The sequence below is a fragment of the Haliotis cracherodii genome, unplaced genomic scaffold (genome assembly GCF_022045235.1).
Source record: "Haliotis cracherodii isolate W230 unplaced genomic scaffold, xgHalCrac1.p SCAF_7, whole genome shotgun sequence".
Classification (NCBI taxonomy): domain Eukaryota; kingdom Metazoa; phylum Mollusca; class Gastropoda; order Lepetellida; family Haliotidae; genus Haliotis; species Haliotis cracherodii.
The window spans coordinates 33572918-33585955 of record NW_027266330.1 but is presented as its reverse complement, the minus strand read 5'-3'; the positions used below and the strand labels follow the sequence as shown (position 1 = coordinate 33585955).

The following is a 13038-nucleotide window of genomic DNA, read 5'->3' as shown; positions in this document are numbered from 1 at the left end:
TGTTTACCAAAGGCAAATTATCATGTTGAGTAATTTCTAGAATCACTTATGTCTTTGATTGGCATTTGGAAGTTGGAAGAACATGAATGATGGAAGCTGGAAGGACAAGACGTAGTCCTGAAACTTCATTATCAAAGTACTTTATAAAAGTTTTGTTTTCATTGAAATACGTAATTGCCTTTACTTAAAAGACGTTAATCCCCATTGCTATTCATCATGACCAGTGTAGTGTACTTTACTGTCAGTCAGCCTAGTGTCGGGACTAGGGAGGGAATACCCTGACACCAGGTATAGGAGTACCACTCATCAATCGTGCTAAAATCCTAAACAGAATACACATTTGGTGTCTAAACACTTTTAGTGTCTAAACACACGAAATAAAGTGCATACCATCAGGGTATAATCTCGGCAGACGGCCACACAAAATTCAAGTCAATTCTAAAATCCACACACATGAGTTCCAAAGAGGGACAGATCAACTGGAATTGCTGAGGCAGAAGGCGACCTCCCATACACATAAAACAACAACAGGAAGTGGGGTGGTGTCTGTCTTAGACAAGATTGGGTTAGGCCAGGTTCACACATTGCCGATTATGGCTCCCGTTTGAGATCACGAAAAGTGAAAAAGTCGGATTACTATCCTCATTGATCTGGAATGTCCTTTCATTGTCTGAACCGAGTCGTATACGTTCGTAACAGAGTCCTACGGATCGGGAAAGGCCCAAGCACTCCCGACAATATGGTGCGTCCCGTAACATTCGAGAAACTCAGCCGATTTTGTCTAGTCGGATTACAATCGTGACTATGTCGTGACAGATTCTGCTGTATCGGATCAAAATCGCAACAATGTGTCTGTGTTGCCTCGACGGTGTCCTGTGGATCGGGACGCTGTCGTGATGAACGGGCATGAATTCTTCATTGCCGTTTCTTGTCGATTGAGTCCAGATTGCGTCCAGTTCTGATCGAATGCTTCACTGTCCAGTCAATTTCGGATGTCGCATTCGGGAGAATCGGGACGCTGTCGGAGCAGATTCAGTCGTTTTTAACCATGCGTAAGATACAAATCGGATCAGATTCTGAGTAAGAACGGGAGAATCGGGACGGATTCGGCTGGAAACGGCTGAATCGGGAGACTTCCTGAACAATATCTGATTATTTGTAAACTTCCCGCCACGAATCACAGGAACTTGATCAGACATTTTTCAAATTTTAATCGGGAATGGTCCTATCATGGAAGGCAGTGAAAATCCTGAATGTGCGACTGAGCCCTGAGGCAAGGTACTCAGGGGCACCAACACCACCACCACTACTAGTATGTGCTGACATGGCGCATAGTGCTTCTTGTATATATGTGGTGAAAGTGCCCCAAGGATAAGGCCGTGTTCAGTGTTGGTAACGGGTTTATAACACAGAGATTTGGGGAGGCTCACTCTGATCCCATCGCACGCATGTTGGTTTGGTTGGTTGGTTGGTTTGTTGTTTAACGCCGCAGTTAGCAATATTCCAGCTATATGACGGCGGTCTGTAAATAATCGAGTCTGCACCAGACAATCCAGTGATTGATATCATGAGCATCAATCCACGCAATTTGGATCGATGACATGCATCCACCAAGTCAGCGAGCCTGACCACCCGATCCCGTAGTCGCCTCTTACAAGCATAGTCGCATTTCACGGCAAGCTTGGGTTGATCAAGGCCTATTCTACCCAGAATCCGCATGTCGTTTCATAAGTGTCAGGGCGAGGCCTTGCTTATTTGTGTTAGTGTGAGGGTGGTGGGGTCGATGGATGGGGTCTGCGCTCTCACTATGCTATGTTTCGTTTTCAGCTCAGTCACACGTGTTGTCTTTAGAAGTGTGGCTGATACAATACAATAATCATTCATTTGGATCTTGACTAGAGTGTATGAAATTCCAAATATCTATTTCAAAGTCTATGTATTTCTTATTCTTTGACCTTTTCTAAGTCTGAACGTTTCCTAATGATTTAAGCTGAAGTCAATGCAAATGTGGTAACCCAGTATATTATGTGTAAGGGAAATATTCAATAATTGAATTTGACATTACCCCTTTTTCCTGACTTGAAAATTTACGTGAAACAGAACTGTGCGGAATAATATGTAGTATTCTGTGACACTGCCATCTGACTATTTATCATACAATTAGCCTCCCTGCCTCTATAATTGCAAGGAATATCAGAGACTAATAATCGGTATATGGTCTCTGGCAATATCAAGTCGAGACAGCCAGCCAGTTATTCGGTTGCAGGTTACAGATTTTTGGTTACGTATTCGTTGATTATATTTGACCACGAAACGGGAAGTACGTGTGGCCGTTTCTTCAACATTCTCTTTTCTAATATTTTTGACAGGATGCGACAGTTGCGTTGTCGTGGATCGATTACGTACTGGAAACAAGCCGCGACGTCATGTGAGCGTGGAAGGGCAAATTTGAGCAAGTTGAAAACAATCTGCGTAGAACTCTACTGGTATAATTCATTGCTTCCACAAGGAGCCACGTATACAGCACCAAACTCTAAAACGCTAGAGTTGGCCAATGACAATGTCAGTCAAGCAAAGGGAGAAGTTTGATGAAATCATTCTCTCGCCGTACATTCTGATGCCAAATAACGACAGATTCTAGACGGTAAAACGAAAGCGGTTAGAAAGCGTAAAAAACGTCGTGTTTTCATCCATTGCCGTACACGGGAAAAAACGACGTGTTCGTGTTTGCAGTGACTAATTGCAGTAAATAATTAATTGCGGGAAAATGTTTTTTAAAGTATCACAATTCCTACGCGAATTCTGATTGGCTAGCGCTGTTCCACTCAAACCATCATAATGTAACCATTTAAAAAACCGCGAGAACGCAAGATTCTAAATAAATATTTTGAAAAACACGAGAACGCCAGACTGCGACACTTGACCATTGTCGCGAACTCGCGTTCTCGTACGCGTGCTTTTGTGCCAATTGCCTATACAGTTAATACAACTATTTTCAAAAACGCGAGAACGCGAGATTGCGACATTTGACCAATATCGTGATCTCGTATTCTCGTGCTTTTGTGCCAATTGCCTATACAGTTAATGCAACTATTTTCAAAAACGCGAGAATTCAAAAACGCGTGAACGCGAGATTGCGACACTTGACCAATGTCGCAATCTCGCGTTCACGCGTTTTACGGCCAATTACCTCTACATCTAGTGGCTCAGTCGTCTGAGGCGTCGCAATTCGCTGTGTAGAGTTGCGTTCCTTGGGCGTGCCAGAAACCTATGAGTTTGGGTTTCGTCCCATTTCAAGCTGACAAGCCAGGGTATAACTGAAATATAAATACTGTTCAAAGCGGTGTTAAGCCAAACTCACTCACTTATTCAGAGCCATGCCTGTCCCTCAGGCTGGATATTGGGGGTACTTTTCCAGTATAAGCATGCCTATCATCTGGGTGTCAAGGCCGCAGTGAATTATTAGTTAGAGTTTGATTGAATTTTAAAATACATGGGACACGGAACGCATTTTATTATTACCATTTTATTGTTTTCTTATCGAAGTATTTAGGGTGTTTTGAGGCAATAGAATAATGTAAGGCAGGATGGTTTGTAGCCAGGTGGGAGAGGATGAAAATCTACTAATCAATTTTGTATGGCCTAAAGTAGCGACTATGGTGTCGTGTAAAAGCATCAGACAATCTCATTTAGCCGAATAATACAAATTGGTCTTTGAGAATTTTGTTTTGATGAATATGCTAGCCGTGTATAATATTGCCTCGTGGAGAAAACCCCTGGCCTGTGATTATTTCTTTGACTGATGGTGTCGCCGCGAATAGCTGCAATACTGCTGATGTGGCTTTAAGCAATATTTACTCTCTCACTGACCGTGATATTTTGTTTTACACTTTAATGTTTTCACTATCACTGGACATTTAGGTACACAATTTCTTTTGTTAAATTGTGTTGACCATGTTGAGGATTTTAATTTAAAGTACGTAGGAAACTGTACCAAAGGGAGAGGACTCTACTCTAGGACTTTGTGTATGTAAATTACATAATAGCATTTACAAGCTCAAGTCATAAGTTTGCTAAATGTTACATGGAGAATGAAGAGCATGAAGGAAGCAAGACCACCGGACTACTAACGTGCGCATGCGACTTAACCTTACGATATTACGCATGTGCACGGACAGCGTATAAAAAACGAGAACACGAGAACGCGAGATCGCGATTTCGTGTTTTTGTGGCCTAATTTGGCAAGTCGAGTTTGCGAGATTGCGAGATTTTGCATCATGTCCAAATATCGCATTCTCGCGTTGTCGACTTTTAACAAAAAGTGCTTTGTGTAAAAAAACACGAGAATGTGAGATCGCGAGAACGCAATACTTTGTCCAAATCTCGCTTTCTCGCATTCTCGTGTTTTTGGCATATTTATCTCGACCTTTCGAAAGGTCGAGATCGCGAGAATGCGAGATCGCGAGAATGTCCCTTACATTATTCCATAGAAAAGCCAAATATACTCTATGTGTTTATAACTGTATGATATAGTTTGTGAATAATTACTTAAGCTGTTGCCCCGTGAAGATCCGGGTGAGTATACCATGTAGGTCTTCTGCAACCCATGCTTTGCCGTAAGATGCGAATAACGGGATCAGGTGGTCTGGTTCGCTAACTTGGTAGATGCATGTCATTGTATCCCAATTGTGTAGATCGATTATCATGATATCAATCGATGGACTGTCTGGTCCAGACTCGATTATGTACAGACCGCGGTCATATAGCTTGAATATTTTAGTGCGGCTTTAAACAGCAAACAAACATTAAATCACATTGCAAATCACAGACAGCTCTGCCACCTGGAATGGTATCGCGAAATACACACATGTACATCAATTTAATGTGCGTGAGTAGGGTTTGACGCTGCCTTTTTGACAGTGTTCCAGTTATATCACGGCTTGACATCAATTTAATGAATATGGAGTATGCAAATAAGGTTACACATTATCAACCTTATATAAACTGACCTTGTTCTAGGAATGAACCGGTAACGTTAACAATAAAACACTTCAATAGTAGACACAATAGGTGGATTCAATTGTTACAATTTACATTTGGACTATTCCCAGTTTGTCTCTTCCATAAATGGACGCACAGCATGCTCACACATGTTAATGTATGAGTGGAGGTCTCAGACGTTTGCCCGGGAGGCCAGGGTGTATGGCGCATAGTGTAGTCACCCACGCGTCTAGTTTTGCATAGGGTTGTTCATAACCTCGCGTCATGTTGTAATATTCCAAGTATACATGCAGGATGGTAACCACACCAACTCACTAGAACAGGTATGGTGCTGACAAACCTAGAAACATAATCAGGGCGAACCGGGATTCGAACCCACAATCATAGGTTTCTGGCGAGCCCAAGGGACGCAATTCTGCACAGCGAATCGCGGCGCCTTATACGACTGGGCCAACCGTGCCCACTTGCCCACACTGGGAATAAGAACAAAAGGTCAACATCCTAAAAAATGTTGCATTTTCAAGTTAGTTACACGAAAAGGTCACATTAAATTAGTCAAGAAAAAGCGACAAAAACAGTTCCATCATTATAAGACATAAAAAATCTACTAAAAGCAGGGTCCATTGTACGATTCCTACTATACCATAAGCATGTGTTTATGAGGTGAGGTGAAATGGGGTTCAACGTCGCGTCCAACATTATTGCACTTATATAGCGACGTGCATGCACGTGTGTGTGTGTGTGTGTGTGGCTGCGTGGACTAGTCCGGACTGATGCCGATATATAGTGCTAGCCCACTGAGATACCATGCCGCAGTTTAACATGAAAACCCCACTCAGACACAGTATACTGACTCCGAGCCGACCAGTCCTTGTTTTAACCCCTTAATGCCGAGCGCCAAACAGGGTAACAACAAGTACCATCTTTTAACGTCTTTTCTTATGACGCGGCCGGGGATCGAACCCCGGATCTTCCGCTCTCAGGGCGGACGCTCTACCACTAGACCACGGAGGCGGTCCATGTGTTTATGAATCACTTCAAATAGTCTTGACAGCAGGTGTTCGCGAAACGACGAGTATATCCTGCCCTCCGGTGGCAGTAAAGCCCTTTTATCGCCAATATTTGAATGAAAATATCATGTGGGCAAACTAAAGAGGTAATAAACACTCGACCTGTATTGACTGATTTACCCCCGGTATAATACTTTCAATATTCCTTTAGAGAAATAGCGGCACGATAATTTTCTACTTATTGCATCAATAAGTGAAGCTTGTGTTGTACCGCTTCACTGTATCATTCACACTACTGTGTGACACGTGTGGTCAGGTGTACGCGTCATGTTGCTTAATAGTGATGCATGTGCCAGTTGGAAGCGTGGCGAGGGTGTATGGTGCATAGTGTAGTCACCCACACGTCTAGTTTTGTATAGTGTTGTTCATAACCTCTCGTCCTGTTGTAATATTCCAAGTATTCATGCAGGCTGTTACTTAAATCCTCCCTGGATTCTGTCATCGCCACTTAAGTAAGTATTTAAAAAAACATTTTATGGTTTTATCCTCATCCATTGAATGGGAAACTACTTTAGAATTATTTATGTTCGTATGTTCTATTGGTGTGTACTTAGTGAGTTCATAATTGTTTTATTTAGATAAGGGGGGCACGGGTGGCCCAGTCGTCTAAGGCGCCACGATTCGCTGTGCAGAGCTGCTAAAATTGGGCACGCCAGAAACCTATGATTGTGGGTTCGAATCCCGGTTCGCCCCTATTATGTTTCTTGGTTTGTCAGCACCATGACCGTACTCGTGGCTTTCACCAAAGTGGTAAACGTCCGAGACTTGCATCACTTCGGGCTTTCCTCCCACATTAAGCTGACACGCCGCGATATAACTGTAAGACTGTTAAAAGTGTCGTTAAACTCACTCACTCACACATGCTACCTATGCGTTTCTTTTTGTGAAAAGTGTACTTGTACACGCACTTGTATATGTAAACTATACATTAAATACACATGTGACATTGTAGTAGTAGTCGTTGTTGTTGTAGTTATAGTAGTTGTATTGGTAGTTGTAGTAGTAGAAGGAGTAGTAGTTGAAGTAGTTGTAGTAGTAGTTGTAGTGGTAGTTGTAGTAGTAGAAAGAGTAGTAGTTATAGTAGTAGTAGTTGTAGTAGTAGTAGTTGTAATAGTAGCTGTAGTAGTAGTAGTAGTTGTAGTTGTAGTTGCAGTAGTAGTTGTGTTGTAGTAGTAGTTGCAGTAGTAGTTGTTGTTGTAGTAGTTGTAGTAATAGTTGTTGTTGTAGTAGTTGTAGTAGTAGTTGTAGTAGTAGAAGGAGTAGTAGTTGTAGTAGTAGTAGTAGTTGTGTTTTAGTAATAGTAGTTATAGTAGTAGTTGTAGAAGTTGTAATAGTAGTTGTAGTAGCAGTAGTAGTTATAGTAGTAGTTGTAGTAGTAGATGTAGTAGTAGTTGTAGTAGTAGATGTAGTAGTAGTTGTGTTGTAGTAATAGTAGTTGTAGTAGTAGAAGGGGTAGTAGAAGGAGTAGTAGTTATAGTAGTAGTGGCCAAATCTCGCGTTCTCGCAATCTTGCAATCTAGCATTCTCGGGTTTGAGGCATAATTAGCTCGCTGCCAAAGGTCGAGATCGCGAGAATGTCCCTTACAATATTCCATATGTGAACTAATTATTATTCGAGGGGTAAATAATGCATTCAAAGAGTTGGAAATAAATGGACGAATCAACCATTCAGTCGCTCAGAAATGCGCATGGCCTATCGATGAGTGACCTCAATAACCATATAACAGTGAATGAGAAACATACGAAGAGTAATATCGATGATTAGAAAATCGATACAGTACTAGTGTGCTTGTTTCCCACTATTTAATGACTCCATCCCTCTGGACGACCAACGCGATATACAGTATACACTCTGGATTAATTGTACCGCGTCTCCCTCGCTACGTATACACCTTCAGAAGACAACTGATATAACGTTGAATGAGTGAGTGAGTCGGGTTTAACGCCGCTTTTAACAGTATTCCAGTTATATCGCCGCGTGTCAGCTAAATGTGATAGGAAAGCCCGAAGTGATGCAGGTCTTGGACGTTCACCACTATGCTGAAACCCACGAGCCCGGGTATGGTGCTGACAAAAAAACCTAGAAACATAATCGGGGATTAACCGGGATTCGAACCCACAATCATAGGTTTCTGGCGTGCCCCAGGGACCTAGCTCTGCACAACGAATGGCGGAGCCTTAGACGACTGGGACACCCATGACCTGGTATCGCCTGGCCCCTGGTGACAGAAAAAAATCAGATTTTGTTCAACCATGAGTGAGTGAGTGAGTGAGTGAGTTTGGTTTAACACAGCTTTTATCAATATTCCAGTTATATCGCGTCGTGTCAGCTTAATGTGGGAGTGATGCAGGTCTCGGACGTTTACCACTTTGGCGAAACCCACGATCCCGGGTATGGTGCTGACAAACCTAGAAACATAATCGGGGCGAACCGGGATTTGAGCCCACAATCATAGGTTACTGGCGTGCCCAATATTTGCAGCTCTGCACAGAGAATCGCGGAGCCTTAGACGACTGGGAGGGACCCCCGTGCCTGAAATAATGCAGTCAATATATATATTGATTGCATTATTTCAACGCTATTTATATATATATATATATATTGATTGCATAATTTCAACGCTATTTTGGGCACGGGGGTCCCTCCCAGTCGTCTAAGGCTCCGCGATTCTCTGTGCGGAGCTGCGAAAATTGGGCACACCAGTAACCTATGATTGTATATATATATATATATATATATATATATATATATATATATATATATATATTGCAAAGAAAACCCTTTCATGTAACCTTATCCGCAGCATGTGCAACCGTCGTTTGAAAAAACAACTGAGCGTGATGCTTTATTGTTATTTCTTATAGATTTATTTTTAAGTCAGATTTTCCAATGCTTTCATTCTCAAAGTAAACTAATCTTAAGTTCAAATAACTAAACTCAAACATATATATATTGAAGTTCAAACGTTCGATCAATATCGTATATGTTCAGAACTGGATTTATAGAAAAGCGATATAACAGGTGTACTCCTGTATAACAGGTGTTCAACAGGAAGTACTCCCTTCTTGACAAATGAAATTATTATAGAATAATGGTGTTACAATGTCTATAGCAGTCACGTTTTGACTGACTGTTTTGAACTGATATTCAGGTGAATAATACAGTCAATTAATTAGCATATTGCGTTAGCAAGTTTAAGCAGGGTAAACCACATTTAAGCAAACACTAGTACTTGGATAGAACGTAGCGATGGTACGATTACATGACGATGGTGTATGAGAACGCCCCCAAATACGCTCTATTATTAGAACGATGAGGTGGAACGATTGCATGACGATAGTGTAAAAACACTCTCCCACGATACTCTATTAATAGAACGATGCGATGATACGATTGCATGACGATAGTGTAAAAACACTCTCCCACGATACTCTATTAATAGAACGATGCGATGATACGATTGCATGACGATAGTGTAAAAACACTCTCCCACGATACTCTATTAATAGAACGATGCGATGATACGATTGCATGACTAATCGTATAAGCACGCCCCTAAATACTCTCTATTAATAGAACGATGCGGTGATACGAATGCATGACGATGGTGTATAACCACGCACAAATGACACTCTATTAACAGAACGATGCGATGATACGATGATAAAAAACGAATACATATACGGGTAGGATGACTTGAAGTGGATTTCGGACATTTCATCTAAGAAAACCTCACAAGTCTGAGAAAAAAGTCACTATGCATGAGATTTAATTATACACGTGGTTCCTGGTACCCCATCATCAGTGTCACCAATTCCAGTGAAATTCAGCTTGTTAACAAGTCAAACTGTTTCATAGGCATTACTTAGAAGTTGACGGAAAACAAGGTAGACACAATTTTGTGGATTACAACTTCTTTAATACTGTAAAAAGCGACGTTTCGGTATAGATCCTTACACCGTTGTCAAGCAAGACATTGTGTCTACCTTGTCATCCGTCAACTTCTAAGTAGTGCCCATGAAACAATTTATCCGTCGTCTACATGGAGACGTGGCAATCAACACCATCAACAGTCTTGCTTGACAACGGTATAAGGATCTATACCGAAACGTCGCTTTTTACATTGTTAAAGAAGTTGTTATCCATAAAAGTGTGTCTACCGTGTTTACAAGTCAATTGAAAACACAGGATGCGTACGCTTAAGACCAACCCTGTCATTACCAAAGGATATGAATGTGTCTCGATCTATTGTGAACGAACTGCCATGACACTGATTTTGGAATATTATCCACAACGAACATGAATGTCAAGCATTTAATGGCAATACACTTTGTATTTACTTCACACAATGTTTGATTACGGTGTAAAATAGACATTGGTGTATGTTCTGAATGTGATACATTTTCAAAGCCAATATATCACTGTCTGTGATCTAGGCTACGATTGTTTTCATTTGATGGTAACGTTGATTCCTCGCTTGGTCAACCAGCATCCACCAGATGCTATTTAATGGTTAAGGATGTCTGATTTGAATTTGTGTTCACTGCGCAGCTGGAAATGTTGTGTATCGAATTAACGACAGGCTTGTAGTTAAACAAGCGCCCAAATGTAATTAAAGGTTAAAGCGCCATAATTCCCATTTTTACGTGCATTGTTTCACGACTTTGACATATTTGCTTAATAATCTCTTTCGTGACGTTACTGCACTGTATTGAAGGAAATACGTGCATGCAAACATTTATGTCCTTTTGCGACATGTAAGCACACTAACATATAGAAATTGGGATGTTGTCTTTCAAACTGCAGCGCGAAACCAGGTTTTTTTATTATAAATAATACAAACACGAACTGGTTTTTCGATTGTGATTTATTTGATAGGGAATCATTGTCGTCCTTTGGACCATAGGGCTGCAGTGTTTCGGCGACAGTTTTCAGTCAACGTTTGTATTTTCTGTTTATCAAATCCAATATTTAATGCACACTTCCATTTACCTGGCGTTTTATTAATTCGAAAACCAGTATTCCTACAGATATTACCGTTAATGAAGAAAGGAGTTTTCCGCTTTTAATGTATACATAATGCGCAAGTGAGTATGAATTTTACGCCACTTTAAGCAATATTACTGCAATATCACAAGACATCTAACAACATCTAATCTTACAAATGAATAAAACAATGTGTTCCCCTTCAGTAACTAAAAAAATATTGCAGTTAAGGGGATGATAAATGGTGTCAGATGCAATTTTGATTCATAAACACATGCAGGGGCACGGGTGGCCCTGTCGTGTAAGGCGCCGCAATTCGCTGTGCAGAGTTGCGTCCCTTGGGTACGCCAGAAACCTATGATTGTGGGTTCGAAACCCGGTTCGCCCTGATTATGTTTCTAGGTTTGTCAGCACCATACCTGTGCTCGTGGGTTTCACCGAAGCGGTAAACGTCCGAAACCTGCATCACTTTGGGCTTTTCTCCCACATTAAGCTGACACGCCGCTATGTAACTGGAATATTGTTAAAAGCGGCGTTAAACTCAAACTCACTCACTCATACATACATGCTCATGAAATAGTTGGAGTCGTACTGAGGGTATTTCTTATGATTATGGAAATGGTCTTATCGCTTATATTTATATGTTCTGTACTTCCAAATGATATGCCAAGCATCTGAACATACACATTGAAAGCAATCAGTAAGTACGCTCCCAATTCTGCACCAAACAGAAAGAAAATATTGATATAACTGCTAAGGTGTAACTTCATATTTTCATTTGAGCTAAAAACAATGTAAGCGTAAAATACATAAAAGCGACCCCGTTCCATATTCACAAGAAATCTTAACCCAAAGAAGAGTCGATTGTACAATTCCGACCATATCATGAGCATGTCAAAGTGAGAACGAATTATTCGTTAGGTTTAACAGAATAGAACAGAATTATTGCAGTTATGAAGTCTGGGGCTTCACCACTCAAAGATCATAACCAGCTCGAATCAGGGATTCGCACCTGCGATGCGCATCCAGGCTGGACTAAATGATTGACATGTGTGTTTTTGCTAAGCATAGATATAAGTAAGTGACATGTTGTCCCACTGCCTTACACTATGGTTGGATTCTGGTTATTCAACTTGTCCAACTTGGAAATTTGATTTAATACTCATGACTGCAAAACTGATGTTCATAAGCGTATGAACGACACATTTTGACGTTCCTACGTTTTTCACGAGACTATTCTTGAAATGACGTGAACGCTGACGGTCTACTTCCACATAAACGTGCCTCAGCACATTGATCACGCCCCAAATGTTGCTACAAGTAGAATTCATGTGTTAGTAAAACAACACTAACGATCCTCCTAGTGTACGTGGCGACACCTTACCTTGTCACTTTATGCGAGCAAGCTCAATTATCGAATGTCCCAGTCGATATTCCTGTATGTTAAACACGTACACACGTAACACTACAACTGGGCTGCTGCCAGATGTGCAGGATTTAATTGACTTCACAAACCACCGTTAGTGATGTTTTATGACAAACCTAAGACCTGAAAGTATAAACATTGAAGTTTGCTTTGAAACTACATAAGTTATTGCGACAGCGACATAGTGTATGGAAAAGGATGCGAACGAATATCAGGTATGAAAAGGTATAATATATCATGGGGAAAGTCTTTATCATGATTTCGTTATCAAATAATCATTCATTATCAAATATTAAGTATATCAAAATGGATACAGGTGTAAGTTCCGTTTGTCGTGTGTGTTTGCAAGGTTAACAGTTTCAGAAACATCAAACGTAGAAATATTTGGAAGCTGTTTATGTTTTATTCAAAATTCAATACCTTAACGTAAAAAAAATATTATATGTATACCAGTGTCTACACTATTCTATCATTTACCAACTGACAGTTTCCCTATACTTCATCCTGAGATATTGCCCCTCAGAATGTCACTAATCAACATTCGTTTACCTCTT

At 40.8% G+C, this 13038-nt stretch overlaps 2 protein-coding genes across 3 annotated transcripts in view; one reads left to right on the top strand and one right to left on the bottom strand.

The window, feature by feature from the left end:
- The window catches only part of LOC139447188 (polypeptide N-acetylgalactosaminyltransferase 5-like), a 37123-nt gene that overhangs the window by 5419 nt on the left and 18666 nt on the right, over window positions 1-13038 (top strand). The window contains exon 1 of one of the 2 annotated variants that reach the window (XM_071228400.1): window positions 12590-12699. The exons of the other annotated variant lie outside the window; for it this stretch is intronic. The gene's annotated coding sequence lies outside the window, so the exon portion shown is untranslated. Of the gene's footprint in view, window positions 1-12589; window positions 12700-13038 lie in introns of those variants that run through there. 2 annotated transcript variants of the gene reach the window in all.
- The window catches only part of LOC139447189 (putative ammonium transporter 1), a 57328-nt gene that overhangs the window by 40820 nt on the left and 3470 nt on the right, over window positions 1-13038 (bottom strand). The window lies entirely within an intron of this gene.